The sequence below is a fragment of the Crocodylus porosus genome, unplaced genomic scaffold (assembly GCF_001723895.1).
Source record: "Crocodylus porosus isolate Cpor-Errol unplaced genomic scaffold, CroPor_comp1, whole genome shotgun sequence".
Lineage (NCBI taxonomy): Eukaryota > Metazoa > Chordata > Crocodylia > Crocodylidae > Crocodylus > Crocodylus porosus.
In genome coordinates, this window is record NW_017728943.1 from 30,525,849 (window position 1) to 30,547,621 (window position 21,773).

Here is a 21,773-nt window from a genome sequence, read left to right on the forward strand (position 1 = left end):
TGACCCCAGCTGACTTCCTGCCCTTTGGGCAGGGGGCTGGACTCGATGATCTCCCGAGGTCCCTTCCAGCCCTAATGTCTATGAAATCTATGAAGCTACAGTTAGCCCAGCTAACCAGCTACCCATTCCCATTTGGTGTTAATATTGGGAATATCCTAAGTACAACACAGTTGAGAGATGGTGACATGGATGAAAGTCACTATAGATGGAAAATGGGCAGTGGCATTCCAAATATGGATGACTGGTGGGGTCCAGGAGGCATCAAGGAGATTAGGAGTTAACACAGTAATAGGCAGAGATGATAGGGTTGTAAAGATGATGGGGTTGGCCAAGGCAAAAATTATAGGCTTTCTAAAGCAACTCTGCAATAGGTTGAAATGTATATTTTAAGGGGCTGACAGTATACTGCAATTGGTGAAAGGAGTATTTTATTGGTGTCATAGGAAGGTAAATTAAATTAAATTACCATATTTATTCCTTGGTGTTCCCAGTATCAGGAATAACATGATGAGGCATGTTGATCCTGGAGATAGCTGAGGGTATAAAGTTTGGATCAGGATCAGAAGTGTCAGATTGGCTAGAGATTTTGTGTCAAGGGCTTTGATCAGGGCTCATATCTAGCTAACACAATGTCTTATTTTACCACTGTTTACAAAGAAAGTATTCAAGGCAAAGAATCCTGAATACTAGTCATCTCTGTAGATGTAGATTCTGCTCCCATGAAACTCAGTGAGGGCTTTTAGTAGGAGCCACAAATGGGGTCTTGGGGTTATGCAGATTTTGATTATTGGAACATTGGAAATGAATAGGAATTGGGTACTGAGGCTCCTTCTGTAGCTTTGAATATCTCTGCCTAAATATTTCTATTTTAAAACAAAACTGAGCACTGCTTGTACAAAACTCTCAGTTGGATTCCCCACCTTTGAATGAAACAGTAAGGAGCTGAACATCCCTGACAAATGTTTTAAATAACCAGTACACAGGATAGGGCATAACTTACAGCTCAGGCTGTGACCCAGCTGACAACAGAAAAGAGTTCCCGTGTGAATGCTGAACACCCCGATCTGTCTAGCCAATCCCTTTCTTCAAAGAGTGGAAAGAGTCAAACTTAGTAACATGAAAATACAACTTTTTTGGTTCTATTTTAAATTCACAGCTGGATTTTTACATCCATCAGAATGCAAGTAATGTGCATTCTGGTTAAAATAATTACTTTCAGTCAAGCAAAGAATATTCTTATTCCTCTAAATGTGGAAACTCAAGCTTTTCTCTTGTGATTTCTCAGGCCTAAAAGATGTGATCCCAGTTCTGTACATCATTTACAAGTGTAGAAAATCAAGGAATGAGCTTTCTTTATTTTAAACATACCTTGAATCTTGTGATGAAGAAATACTTGCCAAAGTATCCATTTTAATGTAACCAAGACCCTCCGGCCACATCCACACAAGCGTGGATGTTTGTTTCCCCAGGGACAAGAAATGGCAGCGTACTTTGTACCACTACTACTTGTCCCTGGGGAATACCTGTGCCATGTGCACTCTGACAGGTGGCAGATTACCCCAGCTGGGGTAGGAGAGTGTGGTAGGGCACCTTTGGGTATCTGCCACTTTAAGGGCAGAGGCAGGCAGCTACCAGGTGCCTGATGAGGGCAGCCATTTTGGGAACCTTAGGTATATAAAGGCTGTAGTTTGCTGCTGCTAGCCCAAGCAGAAAACTGTACCCTGCTGGGGAAGGGTGGCCTGGTGGGGCTCCTAGTGGCGTGGCAGCCCCTAAGAAATGCCAGGCTAGTTACATGCCCAGTGAAAGATGGGTTGGGGTGCCTTAACCCCAGCCCCCACCATTTGGTGGGTAATTCTGACAGCTGGGAGAGTAGTAGGGGCCAGGTATGCCCACATGTATGTGCCTGAGCCCAGCAGGGATGTAGATCCCGGAGACCCCAGAGGGTAGTACATACAGCAGTGAGTGGTCCCACACAGAGTAGGGCTGAAGTTGGAACAGGTCTGAAGGGCTGTGCATGTGAGGGGGCTGAGTAGAGCTGAAATGCAAGTAGGCCTGAAGGACAGTCCTGGGGGTGCACTGAGTAGGTCCAAATGGGAGTAAGCCTGAAGGCCAGTGCAAGGGCCAGCCCCCTGAGAAGTTGGTTGCAAGCTTGACCCCAGAGTGGGGTGTAGTGTAGAGTTGCCCAGTGAGGGGCTTGGGGGAGAATTAACCTAGGGTTTGGCACAAGGCCAGACCATGTAGAGTAGGGGAACTCACAGGAACCAAAGGACTGCATGGTGAGGCCACTATGTGAGTAGCAAATCCTGATGGCCCAAGAGGGGCTGCTCAAGGATAAGCAAGGGCAGTGGAGTGTGGCTCAGTAAGGGGCAGTATGCCAGAGGCCCTGGTGAAAGGGGGATGGAGTGTAAGAGGTCCCCTGTGAGAGGGGAGGTGGTCTGAATGTGTGGGTGAGTGGAGCCCAAATTTGGACTGGGTTTGCTCCGGTTTCAGATCGGGAAGCAATACTAATCTGGATGCTATCTGTGAGGCATGGACTGTGGTGTAGGGAGGTTCAGAGCTGCAGATAGTGTCCCCTGGCATCAGGGCAGTAATGGGCAGTCTCCTGCATTATACCATCAGTTTCTGGAAACAACAAAGTTGTGGCAGGCGAGATTGGGTGTCCTGCCCTATAGATAGGTGGGCAGGCTAGCATGAGACCTGGCCTTGAGAGCTGCCCCCTGTCACAGGGAGGCAAGGGCTGGTACTGGGCTAGCCCCAGCATCCTTCCTTGGTGTCCTGGAGGCCTCCTGGGGCTGCAGCAGTGGCAATCCTGCCACTTGGAGCCTGGTTGGCAGCTGGCACAGCCACGCTTATCTGGACGTGGCCTCTGAGTCTGGCAGGTATGGCAACAAATTGCATTTTGACTGTATATCCATTTAAAATGCTTCTAATTTAGGAAAATGTAGTACAGGTTTCCTTCACTTTATGCTGTACATGTTTTCCTGGGAAATGGAGCATAACTCAAATTTGCATAAAGGGAACCCACTTTACAATGTAACAAATAGGGATACATTACAAGATCTCAACTTTACTGACTCCCAGGCTCACTTCTTCCACTTTTAAAGACAATTTTGGTACTCACCAACAGCAGACTATACACACAAGCACAGGGCACTATCATAATGGGGATGGCAAGTACAGAAACACGTCACAGATAATGATAGAGGAGGACAGATCCACACAGGAGACTATATTTTGATGCATGTCTTTTCCACAATGCACTGAACAAAGCAGCTAACTGTGGATTTCCACCACACTGATCACATAAGAATGAATTTATTTTGCATATAATGAATTTTTGGTATACAAAGGGTCATTGCGTAAGAATGAATTCACACATACAGAACTTGCATAAAGCAAGGGAAACCTGTATTTTTAAGAAGTGGGTCCAAAAATGTTGGGTTCATACTTGGCATTTAGTATTATAGCTTAGTTTTCTGTTGCAGAGTATGTATTGCCGAGCTGACTGTTGCCACAGTTCAGCTGAAGTATATAGGAGACTTGAGTTTTTGAGAATTAGACTACATCTCATAAAATAAATGGAATCTTACTTTCCAGTATTGACTAAAATCTCATATCTTTCTTTGTTGTAAATTAGACAGGTTTATTTTTCATTTTAATACTATGCATTTTACAGTGAGACACGCTGAGGTCCATGTGACCTGGACCCACTCCTTTTTTGTAAGGTAAAAATCAAATGTGGAGGAAAGAGCCAGATATTGAGTACTTGGCTTGGTGAGATTGCTAATGCTTCTAAGAGAGCATAGAGTGTTGGGATCCTTCAGCTGTATGTTTGTTAGATCTGTACTTAAAAAATCATCTCTTCACATTGACAAACTTACCAATTATCACCCTGTCTCAACTTCTTTCTTCAAGGATGGCTGGGAATTATATAGTGAAGAGGTTCTGGTGTCATCTTCTAGACTCAACTCATGTCAGTGGAGTTTTCTACCTAAGAAAAGCATGATACTTTGGCATGATGATTTCCTTAAGGTTTTCTTAGTACTGAGTATTGATCCATGTATTTCTCCTGCTGTTCTCTGACATAGGTCTTTGGTCTGTCACATCTCTTTTTTGACATATTTGCAAGGTTCCAGTGGGGCATGTGGTGCTCTCTCTGAAGAGATGGCAGTGTAGCTTGATGTCTTTTTTTTAAGTCTGAATGTTGAACACTGTGCTACGGGTAGAGATGAAAACAAATTGATTGAGACTTAATTACAGACCATTTATTAATTATGATATTCTACTCCAAATTTTGTCTAGACTTTGTCAAGGAAGTTTGTGATTTTTGTGTGGTGCTTCAGGACCCCTCATTCCTCCTGCTTCTCCATATCCATATGTACACTTTCACCTACATTTGGTTAGATTGCTGTGAACAAGTGCTTTTGGTTGGAAAACTGTTCTCAACTGTCGTAACACTTTGGTGACAACCAGTAAAGAAATGCTTTGACACACTCTTACACAAGATGCTTTACTGTGCAGTAGACTAATCTACTGTGCAGTAAAGTGTCACCATTTACATGTGCAGGCTCTTACTGCACAGTAAATTCATCTACTGTGCAGTAAATGTACTACCTGCATATGCAGAATGAATCTATATGTACAATTAATGCTATTTGGCTTTACTGCACAGTAAATTTACTGTGCAGTAAAGCCAAATAGCACTAATTGTACGTGTAGATGCACTCTGTGGCTACAGCTGGTGCAGAATGGGGTTCATTCCTTAGTGGTTCTGGCTATGAAGAAGTATACGGGGTGGGTCCAAAGACCACTTTTCCTTTTATAGTACATCATAAGAGAAGAAATCATGAGGAAGAAGATGATACGTACTCTTGCTGGCAGTCTCTAACTTGTGAATTGAAATCATTCTTGTACTGGGATCTCTGCTCTAGAAAGTGGTTCCTCTTTCCCCTAATTCATTAACCTTGAAGCAGAGGGCTGTGCACATCACATCACAGTGGGATCAGATTCTAGAGCTGCAGGCTTTGACTTTCAGGATATTGCTATGATCTGGGTCACTTTGACATACCTTTCCAAATGAAGGGAGCAGGGAGGGGATGGGAGCTGAGAGGCTTTTTTTGTGAAATTGAGGCCTTTGTGCTCCATTGTTCTTCAGGACTCCTTGCTTACCAGTCTATAGTTCTGTCTGCCCATTTCCCTTATACAAGCTGGATGCCAGTTCTTACTTCCCAGCTTCCTGCTGGTCTGGTTCTGTGCAGCAGCAGAGGGCAGGGGTTGGCAACTTTTTTCAAATGCACGCTGCATCTTGCAACCCAGCTGGTGTTCCGGGCCACCATTCCCTGCTACCCACTCGAGCAACAGCGAGCAGAAACAATAGTGAGGAAGAGCAGCGCTCCATGTGGGCTGTAGCAACTAACTGTTTGGAGCAGCAGGTCAAACAGCTGGGGAATTGCCATGCCCTTAGTAAAATATGGTCTATACAGGAGCTTCATGGACTGTGCAAGCCAGATCTAGCTCACGGCTGTAGGTTGTAATTGAGTTCATCCGTCCTCATGGGGAATGCCAAAGAGCAAATGGCAGATCCAGCTAGATCTTGGCAGGGTAAGGAGACGGGATAAAAGACATCCGGCACCTGACAAACAATGGTGAGTTCCTTGGCAGAAACACTGAATTCCATTGGATTTTGGGGAAAATGCCAAAGTCACAGGAGTGAGGAATCCAGGTAAGATGAATGCCACTAATAATCTCAAAACTATTGCCTGAGATCATTTGCAGGGAAAGGCAGGTGCTATCACACTGGTTTTTGAGCTTTGCTTTGTGATCTAAAGAATTAGACATTTAAAAAAAAATAAAAAGAAACTGAAATTTGGCAGCACAATTCAGTGACAAATTGAATAATGCTGTAGCTGTCATACCCTGAAATGCATTGCAGGGCAACCCTGTAGCCTTGTCTCCAAGACATGGATAAAATGCATACTTTTTTGACATGGAAGTATGAAATGCAGCATTCTGTTGGCATTTGCCAACTGTTTTTTTCACTTTTCTGTAGATGCCAAGAGATTGCACAGTAACTATGGTTCATAGGGATTCAAATCATAAGCCAAGTAGATGTATGTTTCTCTAAACCAAGTTATATATGCACATTAGGACCATATACAAAAGTAGTAGCATCTACCCTATATTAGCTTCTCATTGCCAGAAGTTTTGCTTTCCAGCAATGTTTATCACCCAAGAAAAGTTATTGTCTTGTTCAAAGGGATTTAAAAGGAAAACCTCCTTAGCAAAGATAAATCCACCTTGGAGGTTTCTCGTGTGTGTAACAGGAGCGTTCTAAATGACCTTTAAAAGCAAGGTTAATAGCTACCTATACTTTGCAATTTCCTCAGCTATGTTGCGGTTAAAGTACTAAGGGTTTATTTTCCCAGCTAATTGCTAGAGGTAGGAAAGGTGAGTATGAATTCTGTACTCTGTCATGGTGTTGATGAAAGGGGCACCACATATTCTAAAACTCTGGTATTTTAAAATGTGCGTGGCTTCAGTTTGTAGAGGGGCAACAGAACCGGGCACAGTATGTATATGGGAAATCTCTTATTCTTGCGTCTGGCAGTGTAAATGTAATTTATCCCCAATTTAAATCTTCTATTTTGAAAGGGTAAATGAGAATCAGCCCCTAGTCCACGTAGCAAATCACATAAGCTTTAGATAAAAATGGCAGTTATTTAGATCTAATGCTTCATATAAGTAAAACTCTAGTGGGGCTTTCTATAAATTTACCTTAGAAGGACTCTATAAGAACGCATGTTACATCTGTCATGCATTTTGTGGGTCATGAAATAGCTCAGAAAGAGTTTTCTTGACTGAACCAGTTTTGATTGCTGCATATTTTTCATAGCAATCTTCCAAGATAGGTGAAGGGGAATGAACTAGAAAGTCTTGACTCAGTTAAAGTCTAACTACTCCTGGATCAAACAAATTTTCAGAAATGTTCTCTTGCTTCCAAAATACATACATCACACTAGAGCTATGTAAAAGAGCTGAAAAATAATACTGAGGAACAGAGTTTGAATGTAGCCAATCTTATCCTGCTATCTTAAGTCTTACAGGGCTTAAATCTGCCTATCGTGTAGATTAACAGTTTTTTTTCCCCCTCCAAAGTGGTCACAACAAAGGGAAAACCTGTGGATGATGTACAGTTGCCTTCTATTGATTTCAGATACAGAATAAATTAAACCAGTTGTCTGGACACCCACTCCTTAGTCTCATAGAACCAGTCACCCTTATCTGTCAAAAAGAAACACATAAATGATGGTACTTCTTAAATTTTAATTAAAAACAGGCATAAGACGTAAGATTTTGGATGAGGCAACTGCACATTTTCCTTTAACATTTTTTCTCTTGGGGTAGAAATCTTAGTAGCTGGATACAGAATAAATAGCATGGAATTAACAGTGTTGCATATACATATACTACACTCTCTCTCTCTTTCCCTCCCCCCCTTCCCCTCCCCAACATGGGCATCTCTTTGAAATCAGGTAATAAATAGCATGGGAGTAGCAGTGGGGGGCGGGGTGTAGTATATGTGCGTGTGTGTGTGTGTGTGTGTATGTATGTATGTATGTGTATATATATATATTTATATGTATGTGTATATAAATATGCACCACTGTTACTCCCATGCTATTTATTACCTGACTTCAGAGACATGCCCATTGGAAGAGTGTTTGTGTATTAGTGAAAACAGTACAGTAATCTCCCAAATTTTCTATAATATTACAGAGTAATGAATGTTTCCTTTGCAATTTAAGTATTAGGGGGCAGGGGCAGGCTTCACAGATGCCCGTATCTCCCTGATGTTATTCCTTGCCTATGTACACAGTACACAGACTTGGAATCCATCTTCAGTCCTGGCCCCACTGGAGAGACCAATAGCACAAATGTCAAATACTAGCCTAGCTTAAGGTCTCCAATCCCCTAACAGTCCTCAAATTGGCCTGCCCAGTGAGAAAATAGGACTGTACTCTTGGCAGGAGGGTTGCTCTAAACTTTGTCTAGTTTTGTGTTGCTGCAAAATATTTATATCAAGTCCTTAAAGTTCATTTCACACTACTTCTAGCACAGCTACTGCAAGATTAAGTGGGTTTTTTTTTTTGCCCTGTCTCTTCTCTGCAGTTTTGTTTCCATTCTTGTGTCTTTGGTATACAACTAAAGCAGGTCTTGGAAGTGTCAAAATAACAACAGTACTCTAAATATGTAATCATCCATATTTTACAGAAACTGAGGCACAGGAGAATCAGTGACTAGGATGTAAAGCCAGAGAATCTAGATCTTTTTGTTCTTTCAGCAATTTATTCTAGGGATTTAGAACTTTCTCATTCTCTGAATAGAAAAGTTTTGAGGTCCGGTGATCCAAAATTTTCAGGGTGTTGAACATAATCCTATTTCACTGCACTGCAAAAAAAAAAAAAAAATTGCAATGCCTAACACTCCTCTGTGCAATGCTTTACAACAGTAGTTGGCAACATCTGTGGTAGTGGGCTAGAATTGCCCATCTTGGGTCCTAAGCAGGCTAGCAATAGAACCCAGCTGCCGCTGCTGCTTTTTCCTGCCATCACTTTTCCTTGCTGCCTGGCTATGGCATGGAAAAAGTCCTTGCCACCCAGCTCCAGCGTAGTTTATCCTGGCACAGCATAGGCGTGGTCTTAAGGCATGTGTAGATGAAAGGGGGACCCTAAATTGAAGCGGTGGGTTTAAAAACCCACCGCTTCAATTTAAGGTGAAGTAGACCCCATGCCATGCATACACCGTATGCTTACCTGCCCCTCTGGTGGGGAGGGGAGAGCGAGCTGCCAGCAGGTGGAGTGATCCCTGGGCTGTAGGATGGTAGGGGCTGGTGCTTCCCTCCATGGCAGCAGCGCTCTCCCCGCCCCCCCCCCCCAGGTAGCACCCGCTCGCAAGCACCTGGCTTGGGCGGTCCCGGGGGGCAGTCCAGCTGTGGAGGGAGGCACCAGGCCCCTGCACAGCTCAGACAGGCAGGCAGGCTCTGGGGTGTTGGGGGGAAATGGGGCTCACTGCTTTTCTTGGGTGGAGCTGCTTTCCTGAGCTGCTGCCAGGCTGCCCGCAGGGCTTTCTGCAGAGCTGCGGAGCTGCACAGAGCCTGGTGCTTCACTCCACAGCTGTAGGGGCAGCAAACTAAAGTTCCTTGAAGGAGTTTTAGTTCGCTGCACGCCAAGTCACTTAAGTAGCATTATGCCACCAACTTTCCTACAGTGGCTGGAATTCATGCACAATACGCTGCTGAGGCATGCAAGCACTGACACCTTTAAAGCAGTGCAAAAGCATTTAGCCCACTTTAAAGTGTTGTGCACACATGCCCCTCATTTCATCTATACATGGCCTTAAATACCAAATGCCACCAAAGTCCCCTGATGTCAGTAGGCTGGATTGAGTTGTTCTATATGCTGGATCTGGCCCATGGGGTATATGATGTTCACTTTTTCTTTAGAATAACTCTAACATGAAATCTTCTGATCTTGTGCACATGGATTATCACAGGTTATGTATAATGTTGTCCCCTCTACCTCAATATCCAACAAAACAAATGTGTGGTCCATCTGCTGTGCGGGCACAGTTCAGGGTGGCATAAATGTTATCTCCGCAGTGCATTCATCAGGGAACTTTGCAGAGAATGTTGTCTTCTGTTAATGTTGTCTGATTATTAAACCATCAATTTTTGCAATATGGTGGGTTGCCAAATAGCAAACAAGTTTCTGGCATAGCCTTATGTCCTCCTCTGCTTTATTTTGGCAAGTGTTAAGTTGTTTGGGAGTTAATCCAATGTACACTATGCTTCCTATGATTGATCTAGAGGACAACCAGCCTGTTTTGCAACTGACTATTTTAAAGCCTTACAACTGCAGTTGAAGTATACAATATTTTGTCAGCTGCAGCATGTGAATATTAGAATAATGTTATATAATGCACAAAACAGATAGACTGGTTCAGTGCAGTTACTAATAATATAGCAGTTGGCATAGTCACTTTAGCTACTCCCTCTGAAATGTTCTTTAAGCCTCTGCTCAAAACTTTAGGTCCTTTATAGCCCTAATTCAAACATCACTTTAGAGGTTAACACATTTGAACTCCAAAAGCAGTGCTTTTAACTTCCATCCTGTGGTCAGTATGAGGCTAACTCTATCTATAAACAGTGTCAGATGGTGTCTCACACATTGCACTTAAGAAACCTTATTCCTGATAGTTCCTTGACCTTGATGGCCCTGCAGACTGGGCAGCTTAAATGACGCTGAACAGGTTACCAGCAAAAATACTGTAAAGCTGATGGCAAACTGAGTGACAGGCCTTGAGGTGGGAGCAAGGGAGGGTGAGGCCAATTGAAGTGAGGCATGGGAGGGCCCAAGACACAATTTACTGAAGCCAAGGGGAGTCATGCTGTTGTCTTACCAATAGTCATGGGAGCATGGTAAGGTTTTTATAAGGTGTGAGCAGTACTGCAGGTATGACCTGTGCTGCAGTGAACAGGAACTCAGGCCCCTGTAGTGCCGGCTTTTAGGGTTTGACTGCTTGGCCCTTAGCATGTCCCACTCACTAGAAATGAACCTCTTTTCACCTGTCATGCCTTGATCTTGAATACCAGTGGGAGGGTTCCTGGTTGTCAATTGGAGATGGTGCCAGTTGCATGTTGGGACACTGTGTGGGGCTCCACCTTCCCTCACACCCCATTCCACACACCAGCTGAGTGCTATGATGATGTATAATCCCTTCTCACAAAATGGTACAACTCTAATGTTAGTCTGCTGGATGCTAGTAATGTGATTCCGTAGAGCCGTATGGTCTATGCCTAGGACCTGGCATACATTTTTAGCACACTCAACCTAAAATTTAGTGCCCTGCTCTTTTATAATCTCTTAGGGAATACCCACCCTAGACATTCACTTTAAGAGCTCCTCTGCAATACGAGACCTGGTAATGGGTAGCATACTCAACTATATTAAGTATATATTGGTAACATGCGCTACTTCTAGGCAGTTATCCTACTATGTGCATGGCTATTCTTGCAAACAGGGTGTCCATAATGGGCATCAGCCACAGCAGTGCTCTGGGCAGTCTGGTCTTACAGACCAATTGACATGAGGCACACAAAGCGCAAAGATTTGCAGTTTCTTTATGCAACCTGGACCAAAAAACCATTGTGCATCTTTTATGGAAAGGCGTGGGTACCATTAACTGTGCAAACTCCTCTCCCTCCATTCATTCTTTCTTAACCTGGTATAATATGCCATTCTGTACTTCATGGTGTGGGTCCTGTTCACTCAGTTCAGGGTGGACTTCTTCCTCTTCTATCCGCGCAAACTTGCCCTCATGAACCTTTTGAAAATCCTTTTTATCCCTTTCTGCATCCCTAAATTGGGCTCCGCTAATCATCCTCAAAGTTTAACCCTACATCTTCTGTGGCTGATGGCCCTGCCACACACAAATCATGGCTCCTGCTTTTCCTACTGTCTAGCTGCTGCTGCTCTCCCTGTAAGGACACAGGAGAGCTCTCCAGCCCTTACAAGGCTTCAATGTTGCACCCAGGTACCAGAGGGGAAATTTCTAGGGACCCTGGCCCTTGAGATCCTCTTTGGGGGTACCCCCTACTTCCACATCAGGGTATTGTCAAGGTGATTTCCTTACTGAATTTTTCTGGTAGATTTTATGTACATCTAAATTCTCCAGAACCTTAGCCAACAAAAAGGCTTCTCAATTATTAATTTTACCTATCCACTTTCCTCCTTGTTCCAAATAGTCACTTCTTGAGCTAATCCTAATTCTATCACAAGTGATTTTGAACAAAATACTTGTCTTTTTGCTGCCCTAATGTGCCATGATTATTTACAAATTATGGGGCTAGATCCTGACGTTGTATAAGTTTGATGTCAGCTGGGCAGAGGTCAGTTTCTACCAGTTGAAGATGTAGCCCCATAGGCATTTAGGAGGGGATTTAATTCCTATTGCAAGTCCTTTGAAAATGTACTCTTTAATAAAAATGATTAATAACTTGTTAAAACTTAAATTCAATAGAGGATTCAATGCACTAGACTTATAGGGTTGATTTTTCTGCTTAATAGCAACTTGTTATTTATACCAATACAAAGTGTTGGTGGCAGAAGGGAGTGTCACACCCACTTTGGCCTGGTATACATGCTTGCAGAATGTGCAAAGCAAAGGAGCATCTGCCCCCTTGAATCCAAGCTAGGTCAATGGGAAGGTGGAGTTCCTACTGTGGGGAGGCACAGTCTGACCCATTAAGAGATTAATTAAACCACTCAGATCCTAATCTGTATCCCCAAACCAGAATGTTTTGCACTGTCTGGCCCAAGGCTACATTAGCAGTGCTTTGCTAGTGTGGAATACTGGCACAATAGATGTGCCAAACTCCCCCACAGAGTTGTGATTAGTACCAGGAGAGTTTTTACTGCATGTGACTAGTCTGAGCAGGATAAGCCGTACCAGTAAAAGTATGATGTTGCCCCTACAACTGAGTCAATGGTAGAGACTTTTGTAATGCAGCTAGGGTAGTCAGGGGTCTCTTCTCTTTACACTCTTGACTGCTACAAATATGCAACACAGGACTGGAGTTGTAAAATAGATGTGTAGCTTAGGTTCTATTTTCAAGTTCTTGATTCCACCTGTACCAATTAGTACAGGCCTGTATCCTGCAATACCATACGCTTTTATCTTCACATACATTATGGGAATCACTGGAAAAAATAGCCCCCAAAATCTCCCACATACTGACCTGGTGGCAGAAAGATGAGAAGGAAACTATCTTTCTAATATGTCAACACATTCCAAAGGCTTTCATTTCTTAGCAGTCATGACTGCAGACCATTTGATGTCTGAGTTAGTAGAGATCATGCCTGCAGGGAGTGGTTCTGTGAAAAACTATTGATTCCTTCCCCCCTCCTCTGCCCTTTCTTCTTTTTGGTTGTGAAATTGATGATCTCCTTAGATTTAGTTCAGGGTAAATATATCACGTAAAATAGCTGAGGAAACCTTGTTCCTGGGCTGTGTAGGCTTTGCTAATTGTATACTATGTTTGTCTGTGTATGGACACTAAGGTTGCAAAATAAGGCATTCAAACCTCAGAAACGCCTGACTCAACATTTAGAGCTCAGTGAAATCCTGACAGTTTTTTAAGCAAGTGAAAAAGTGAGTATACAATAGAAATTGCAACAAAATTTGCAATAAATAAGGCAATCTTAATATGGCAATTAGCTCTACAGGTAATCCTCACTCAATAAGGTACCTAGTTGACATGAAACACCTCTTAGGTGTTTTTCCATTCCGCTTGTAACTTATGTTCAGTGCAAGCAGTCCCTAACAACAATCCCTAACTTTTGCTGTTCCTTCTTTAATAAATCACCCAGAGATTAATTCCATAGCGGGTGCTGTCAGAGCCAGGTAAATTGTTTAAACAGCTGATTCCTGTTTAGTGGCTATAATGTTACTGATATTTGTTTTGTAGGAAAACAGTGAAGTTTGTATTTAATGCTGGGTTTATTTTGTTAAGGGAGCAGCTGAAAAGTTTAAATAACAGCAAATCCATGTTTTGTTTTTTTCAGACTTTTTACTTTTGGTGAGACCTGTTCCAAATAGCTTCAAAAATGCAGCATGGTGAGAAATTTCCAAAGGCATAAGCCAGGGTTGTTGCTTAACTTGACTCCAAAGTTTTGAGGAAATAGTATTGAAAAGTCTTCAATTTACTGTATTTACTTAAATACAAGACACCCAGCAATGATATGATTATATATATATGGAAAACTTATAAATTTAGTTATAATCTTTGAGGTATAGAATTTAAGTATTGGAGGTTTGCCTTGAATTTGTTCCCCTCCCACTGCTACAGAAGGGAAAATAAATCTGGGGGGCCAGGTAGTCCCTTTGCCCCCCCACTTCTTCCCGTTGAAGCCCTTCTTTCTCCTCCACATACTATCAGACTCTGTTCTCCCTGAGCACATGGAAGTGAGGGGAAAGTTTGAAAACACCGACATTGAAATAAAATAAACATATCTGCAAATAGGCAATTTATTACAGGTACCTGTAGATTTAGCTCATCCCGAGTTGATGCATCTTATCTTTTCTTTGCAAACTGCTGCAAGTTATGACACAGGTACTCCATAAACACACCTCTAAACCACACTTTTGTACGCACTTATATCTAATACATACTATGTATCATATCAGTCCAAAGCCAAGAGGCTCATGAGTTACCATACTGTTCATTTGGCTGGGCCCCAGCAAAACAGGATTTCAAGGCATGATGACCCCCACAGTTCATCACTGCTAAATATGTGTATGTACTCCAGATTCCTCACCTCCCTCCAAAAGGATCCATGTACTAATTACCCCTCACCCCCATTTATGACTGGAACTGGGTGTGCTTGACACAAGTCCTGAGATCCTCCAAAAATGTAAATGTAGAGGAGGCACTGGGCAACCTGGTTTGGCTCCATCTCATGGAGGATGGGGTCACACTAATCATATGCAACAGGCTGAGAGGTTTCCTTGCATGCAAATATAAAATGAGGGGGAGTGGGGAAGGAAAACCTTGCTTTGTGATTGAGTAAATATGGTATTCCCAAAATGAAAAAGTAATCATTTCACCACTTGATGACTATGCCTCCATGTTATTCAGGACCAAATGACAGCTTCATTGATCAATTCTTTTGTCTGTAAGTGAATTTTAAACATCACTTTCAAATGGGAAAGATAGACCAAACAATCTGATAAGGATTCCTAATTGTGTATACTGTATGTCTCCTTGTAATTGCAGGGCTCAGAACTCACTGGCTGTGTTACCTTTAATATTAACAACATAAATACACTCTGAGGTTTATGTTCCTATATTCTAAAAGCCAAATTTAGCTTTGGCAAAAGCATACACAACTCCATGGAGGTTTTGTTTGTATATTGCTTCCCTGCCTACAAAATCATCATCAATTTCTAACTCATTGCTTTTTTAAATACGTCTGCAATACATTAAATAGGACAAATGCTGTATAAAAGCAAAGTCACTTCAGCTTGCCCTGTTATGTGGCTTTCATAACACTGATTTATTACATAGGTCACCAGAAAAAGGTGAATTTAATATTATTAATTACTTGTATTACAGGAGGAATGAGGAGTCCCAAGGAAGATCAACGTGCCATTGTGCTAGGGACTGCATATTCTCATAGTTAGAACAGAACACCTAAGGCAAAAGCTTTACAATCTAAACAAGGGGTCAGAAAAAAGAAATAATTTTGTTGCCAATTTGTAGAAGGTCAGGCACAGAAAGTAAGTCTTCCTGCCTAAGGTTGTGCAGGGGCACTGTGGCAGTGCTGTGATGGTGGTATCAGATCTCCACGAAGCATTCTAACCAGAACATTAGCTTTCCTCTCTTTATATCACTTAGTTATCATTTTGCCTAAATTGGAAACAACTCTGCTGAATGAGGTACATCGTTATAAAACCAGCCAGATATCTAAGTCAGGCTTCAATTGCAAAAGCTAGAGTGGTTCTGAAGTCAGGGTGGGATTTGGGTCTTATCACAGACTTTGTTGGTGGTATCTGCATAAAACTCTTGGGTTTGGACTTTTCCTTGTGAACTTTGCATGGGTTGCTGAAGAGAAGAGCTTGTCTGTTACGTGACAACTACACCAGGATCTCAGTTGGTGCAATTGACTTTATTGGATTTACCACTGCTGATTTACCACTGGCTGAGGATATGGCCCATGCTACTTAGAAAAGAAGAGTGAAATGGAGTGACAGCAGCTGTGTGACAGTGGTTAATCCAAGGTAATTTTCCCAAGAGGGAGAAAAATGCCAAAGATACAGGAAAAGTGTTAGATGCTTTTTCTCACCAAGGAACTCAAAATAAACATCATGATATTTTAAAGCAGCAAGGTGACAAGGGATGGAGAAAGTGGAAAGCAAGTACTAGCCATGAGGGCACCCTGGAATTCCCAATTTGACGCTTAAAGCACTTCCTTGATGGGTAGAAGAGAAACTGATTGCTCCTATCTTTGAAAGGCGACAGAAATACTCCAGAAAAGCCTGGCCCAATTAGGGGCATTTATGTCCTCAACAGCGGACACTGTGCAGATGGCATCTCCCATCAAGGCCTTTGGGCAGTTAAATGGACTCCAGGGAATGGCTAAGCGACAAGTAAAAGGAGGTACCTGCAGAATTTCCTGAACTTTCCAACACCTTTTTTTGTGAGATTAGAGCTGTTCAGTGGGCAAAAGCTGGTGTGCCTGAATCCCTGACCTAGACAGATTTTGCCTTTGTTACATAACAGTGCTGCCTCTAAAAGAAGTGACAAGAAAGGGAAGTTACTGTAATAATTTCTGACAGCTACATGCAGGCATTACATGGGGCCATTTGACCCTTGGTCTTTTTTAACCGAGAACTCTGTGTTCAAAAAGAGTTGTAGAGGATACCCAAATCCTGCATCTGGACTCCCGGGCTGTGATTTCCAAACTACTGTGCATGCTCAGAGACTAGACTTGCCTGGCCTATTCAGGTGCATCTGAAGAGACTAATGTTTCAGACCCCTCCTAACCCTTTAGTTAGAGTGGGGAAGGTATTGAATATATGCAGAGGATGCAGTTTTGGTGCACTGCTCACAGGGTCCAGGCCTCATATCACACGCATACCACGTAGGCAGTCTCCCCTCTTCATTGCTCTGTGGGCAGCGGACTCGCCAGGCCCTTTTCCACCACACTGCCATGCTCCAGAGACCTGGGCCGTTGCCACTGCAGCAACAGAAGTAATGGGAGCCGTGGCAACCTGGTGCGGGTTGCATGTTTACCCCTCTCAAGCTGGATGCAGCCTGCAAGGTGCCCATTGAACTGGCCCTGATTTTAAGCTAAAAAACAAACAAAAATCACATGCCTAGATCCTCAGCTGGTATAAATCTATACCTATACCTGTTTGATAGCTGAGGGTAATATGGGACTAAAATCCCCAAATGGATTAAATGAGAGAGGATCAATCTGGTTGGTTCTTACACTCATCTTGGCCTGGGTGTTAACAGAAAATCAAGATGGCCCCGTCCCAGCTCAGACAGTCAGCTAAGAATGTCTGGCCAACTTTTCTCCTTAACAGCAAGAAAGGTAAGAAGGGAATGCTGCTGGTTTTGACGCATGCGCACATGCAGAAGTAGCCCATGGCTACAGGTGTGCTTGAGGCAGGTGATCTGGGTCAGATCCTTGATGCCCTTCCATAACAGCATAGGGAAAGGATGCTCCTTCCAACCCGTGCAAGGACATCATGAGTCCTTGGGTGCACATGGTTGGCAGCTGGATGTTAGTTAAGATGAGCTCTGCTTTACTGCATCGCTAACTCCTCTGATGTATGGCAGAGGTGCTACTCCCTTCCTGGAAGAAGCGGGCTTCTGACAGAGATGCTTCACACTACTGGGAACACCTGTAGAACAGATGGGTGCTGTTTACCATTAGAAATAGACACTTGAGCAGCAGCAGAGGCTGGGAGTAGGACCTCCAAACATGGGGTCCTGACAAATCAATTTGGGATAGGCCTATAATAGCTTCCTGACTTTTGCTTGCACCTTTCCAGTTTGAAGTTCTCTGGACTATAGCAATAACTGTCCAGAATGGCCACAAACATTTCCTGTTTTACCTTTCCTGCCCAACCAAAGCTGACTCTAGTTGAGGGCAAAGCTGGGTTTTTCCCCAGTGACTTCACTGAGGCAGTGTTGGCTTATAGCAGCTGTGGATCTGGCCCAATAGCACACAAAGAGCTTCCTACTGAAAGTGAAGCAATTCACCAGCCACTTCTGTTATTAGTGTATAAAGCTTTTGAATCAGGAAGAATGAAAAAAACTGACTTCCTTTCTGCTGGACCCAAAGTCAAAAGTAGCTGTTGTCTTGAATAATATTGAAGACTAGTTCTCAGTAAAACTATAACTTTGCCAGGCCACATAGCTAGTAATTGGCCTCAGAAAAAATATGTGCTAATAAAGAGGCATTGATAAGAATAGGAAAATGGATAATACCAAAAATAGATGAGGACTTAGGGTAATTGGACTGAAAGAATGACCACATGTTCTCAATGATACTAAAGTGGAGAGTAAGAGTGGTCATGCAGTATATTATTGCACTGAGTTAGGATGCGGGAAATCTGACATTGGTTCTTGAATGTGATCCAGACTTCCGTTGCAATGTTGGGCAAGTCATTTCAGAACTTTGTACCTCATTTTCCCCATCCCTGAAGGTGCCTGAAGGCAAGCTGCTACTTCCTTTCTCCTCTGTTTTGTCTATTTTAGGTGCAAGTTCTTTAAGATGGAAACTGTTCCATAGTTTCATAGTAGGGTCAGGAGCGACCTGAACAGATCATCTGGCCTGACCCCTGCTACAGGCAGGAATGAATGCTGGGTTCACAAGACTCCAGACAGGTGATCGTCCAACCTCCTCTTGAATTTGCCCAAGGCAGGGGCGAGGATCACTTCTGTGGGAAGCTGGTTTCAGATTTTGGCCCCCCTAACTGTAAAATATTGCCACCTGATCTCTAACCTTAACCTGTTCTCCATCAGCTTATTACCATTGTTCCTTGTCAACCCAGGTGGTGCTGGGGAGAAAAGGGCTCTACCTATTTGCTGTTGATCTCCCCTGACAAGTTTGTAGGCAGCCACTAGGTACCCCCCTCAGCCTCCTCTTGCTGAGGCTGAACAGGTTCAGGTCCCTCAGTCTTTCCTCATAGGGCCTGCCCTGCTGCTCTCTCACCAAGTGGGTGGCTGTCCTCTGAACCCTCTCCAGGCTGGCTACATCCCTTTTGAAGTGTGGTGTCCAGTACTAGACGCAGTACTCCAACTGCAGCCTAACCAATGTCGTATGGAGGGGGAGCATCACCTCTCTGCACCGGCTTGAGATGCATCTTTGGATGCATGACAAGGTATGGCTGGTCTTGCTGGCTGCAGTCTGGCATTGGTGGCTCATGTTCATACTATATGTACATATACTATACGTACATAGAGCACCTAGCACAAGAAGATCCATCAGCGAGGGCCTAAGGTACTGTAATAATTGAACACTGAATAACAAGCTCACCGTCATTTTATAATGAAAACAAAGACTCAAATCTGGGCTTGGGTACATTATTATAGTTTGCTTTATTACAAATTAATATTTTCAATCATTCATTATTTCTAAAGTGTGTATATATATACGTGTGTGTGTGTGTGTGTGTGTGTGTGTGTATTTATATACACCCCCCTCAAATGTTTGCATTCCCCCCAAAAAGCACTCCTATGAGAAAAGGTGGGGGGAGGAGCTGTAGCCTGTTTGCCAGTGGGATTTTTACCTGAGTTGGGAACTGCAGGATTTTGTTCCATGATTATTCTTCACGGATGAAACTGAAGTGCATTTGTTTCATCTTGGGTCATGCTGATATACGGACCTGTTGACTCATTGGTACTATTGTCTTGGAAATACACAGGCTTAGTTCTCCTCAAACTATTCCATGAGGTGCTAGATGTTCTCTCATATGCTTTTATTGATTTGTACACCCAGAGTTACCTACGACTGTCTGCACTGTTTGGGATTCACATCTTAACATGCCTCTTGAAATCTTATGGCCAGTGATCTGGAGAAGCCTGTATATCCCTGTGGGGACTGTGTGTTTAAGAAACCAATCTCTTCTCACTTCAGAACTCTGAATAGAGTGACACTGGGTAGTATATCATGGGATTCCCTTGGATTCAGAGCCAGCTTTCTGCCCTGTGTACAGATGGCAGGGGATGAGGCGAAATCCCAGAGGGTAGAGCCCCATATGCCCGTGCCTCTTTGCCAGTCTAATACATAGTCACATGCTGCATCCCCTCTTTAAAAACCTATCATTATGCCCGTCTCCTTTGTGAACTTTCTCATTATCATTTCACTGTGCTGTGCAGCCCTTGCCCAGTGCAATGAATATTGACTTCATGCTTGCTTTTCTAATTGAATTACAGGGGCAGCAGGCTGAGTGACCGGAGTTTCCTGCCTGCAGTCTTGCTTCCCTGGCAGCCGCCTGAATAGAGACTGAAAGAAAAGCTGTTTGCTTGAGCATTATGGATAACAGAGGCCTGTCACAAAGCTGCTACAATGATTTATTAGAAGACAGAAGAAAATGGGGGAGAGAGAATCTTGCTCACTTCCAGCACCAGCTGCTTGCTTTCTTTCAAGCTGCATTATTAGCAAAATAGATGGGGAATGAGAGAGAGAATTACAGCAAATGCTTCAGGGTAAGTGGATCCCCCCCCCCACCTCTTCCCCCCAAACTTGATGCCTTACTAAAGATAGACATGTTTATCATTAGAATCAGATGATGATAAAGGATGCAAACATGTTAGTTTAACAGCTTCAGCACACACTGCCCCACAAACAGTTTCAAAAGTGTTCAGAAATTATATGGCAAGCAAAAATTATTCAGTTTTCACCTGATTTGGATTCCATTGAACTTAATAGTCCAATTCCCCTTAACATCAGTCAGGCCATACCTGAGCACTTTCAAAAATCCCATGATTAACTAGTTATCCATGTTGGTTCACACTTGGTTTTCCACTCATGCAACAAAGGTTGGGTCTACCAGGGAACGCAGACATTGGGCAATGTTGGCAGAAATGAGGGTGTACAGTGCAGTTTATGCCATATCCACACTGCTCAACCCATCACAAAATGGTTTAAACACAGCTGCTGCTGTGTACTTCTGGCTGTATCTAGTACTAGCGACCATCTCTGCAAATGTAAAAGTTAACTTCTGTCCATGCTGGCCAGGATACCTGGCCAAGAAGCTGTTAGCACATACCCTGTGGATGTCCTAGTGTTTTACTGAGCCCATAGCATGCTGTGATCTGCCTTTTCCCTTAGGGTTACTTTCCACTTCCCACCTGCACCAGGAGGGTTGGCAGCTGTTTGAGGGGCACGTGGAAGATGGGGAGTATCACATCCAAACTGAATTGTCTTCAAAGTCATTCTTCTTGGATTTTTCTTTGCAGTCAGTTCAGACTTCAACATTTCCCTTTTGAAGGATCTCTTCTTCCACAGAGGGATCTAGCTGGTTTCTGCTTTGGGGCAGCTCAGCTCTGCAAGACCAGTGGAAGGATTGTGTTAATCAGGCCAGGGCTTCCTTCTGTTCCCAGGTGCTTAGGGAGAACAGCTGTCCTCATAAGTAGGAAGAGTAGAGAAGATCCTAGCCTTCCCTTCCAAGTAGCTGGGATCCAGGGGAAGCCTTTGTGCTTGGGAGAGAGTGAATGCTGACTGCAATAAAAGGACAGTCTTCAGGGAGCCTTTCCCCACCCCCCCCTTGCACATCCACACAGGAGCAGGCCCCAATCTGCCTCATACCATAAGTTTGTAGATGGGGCATTATTGTTAATAAGGGATGGAGATCAAGGAGATGGGAGTATGTTACAGCTCTTGGCAGACAGTAGCATGTTCCCTCCCTGCAGCTCCACTGGCCATGGCTCCTCATGTAATATATACCATTGCTGGCATGGGTGGTCTCTGGGTGTGGAGCTCTATCCCCCTTGCATCTGGGCAGCTGCAATGGGCTTATCAGGTCCATTGTAGTAGCGAGTCCTGGCACCAAGGGACTCAAGCACACTGCCTATCTGTGCTTGTAGCATGCTGTGAATTGTGTGGCCATGCAGAAGGATGGGTAGCTAGGGGCTTTATTCCAGGGGTCGACAATTATTTTGGGTGGAGGGCCACTTACTAATTATTTTGGGTGGAGGG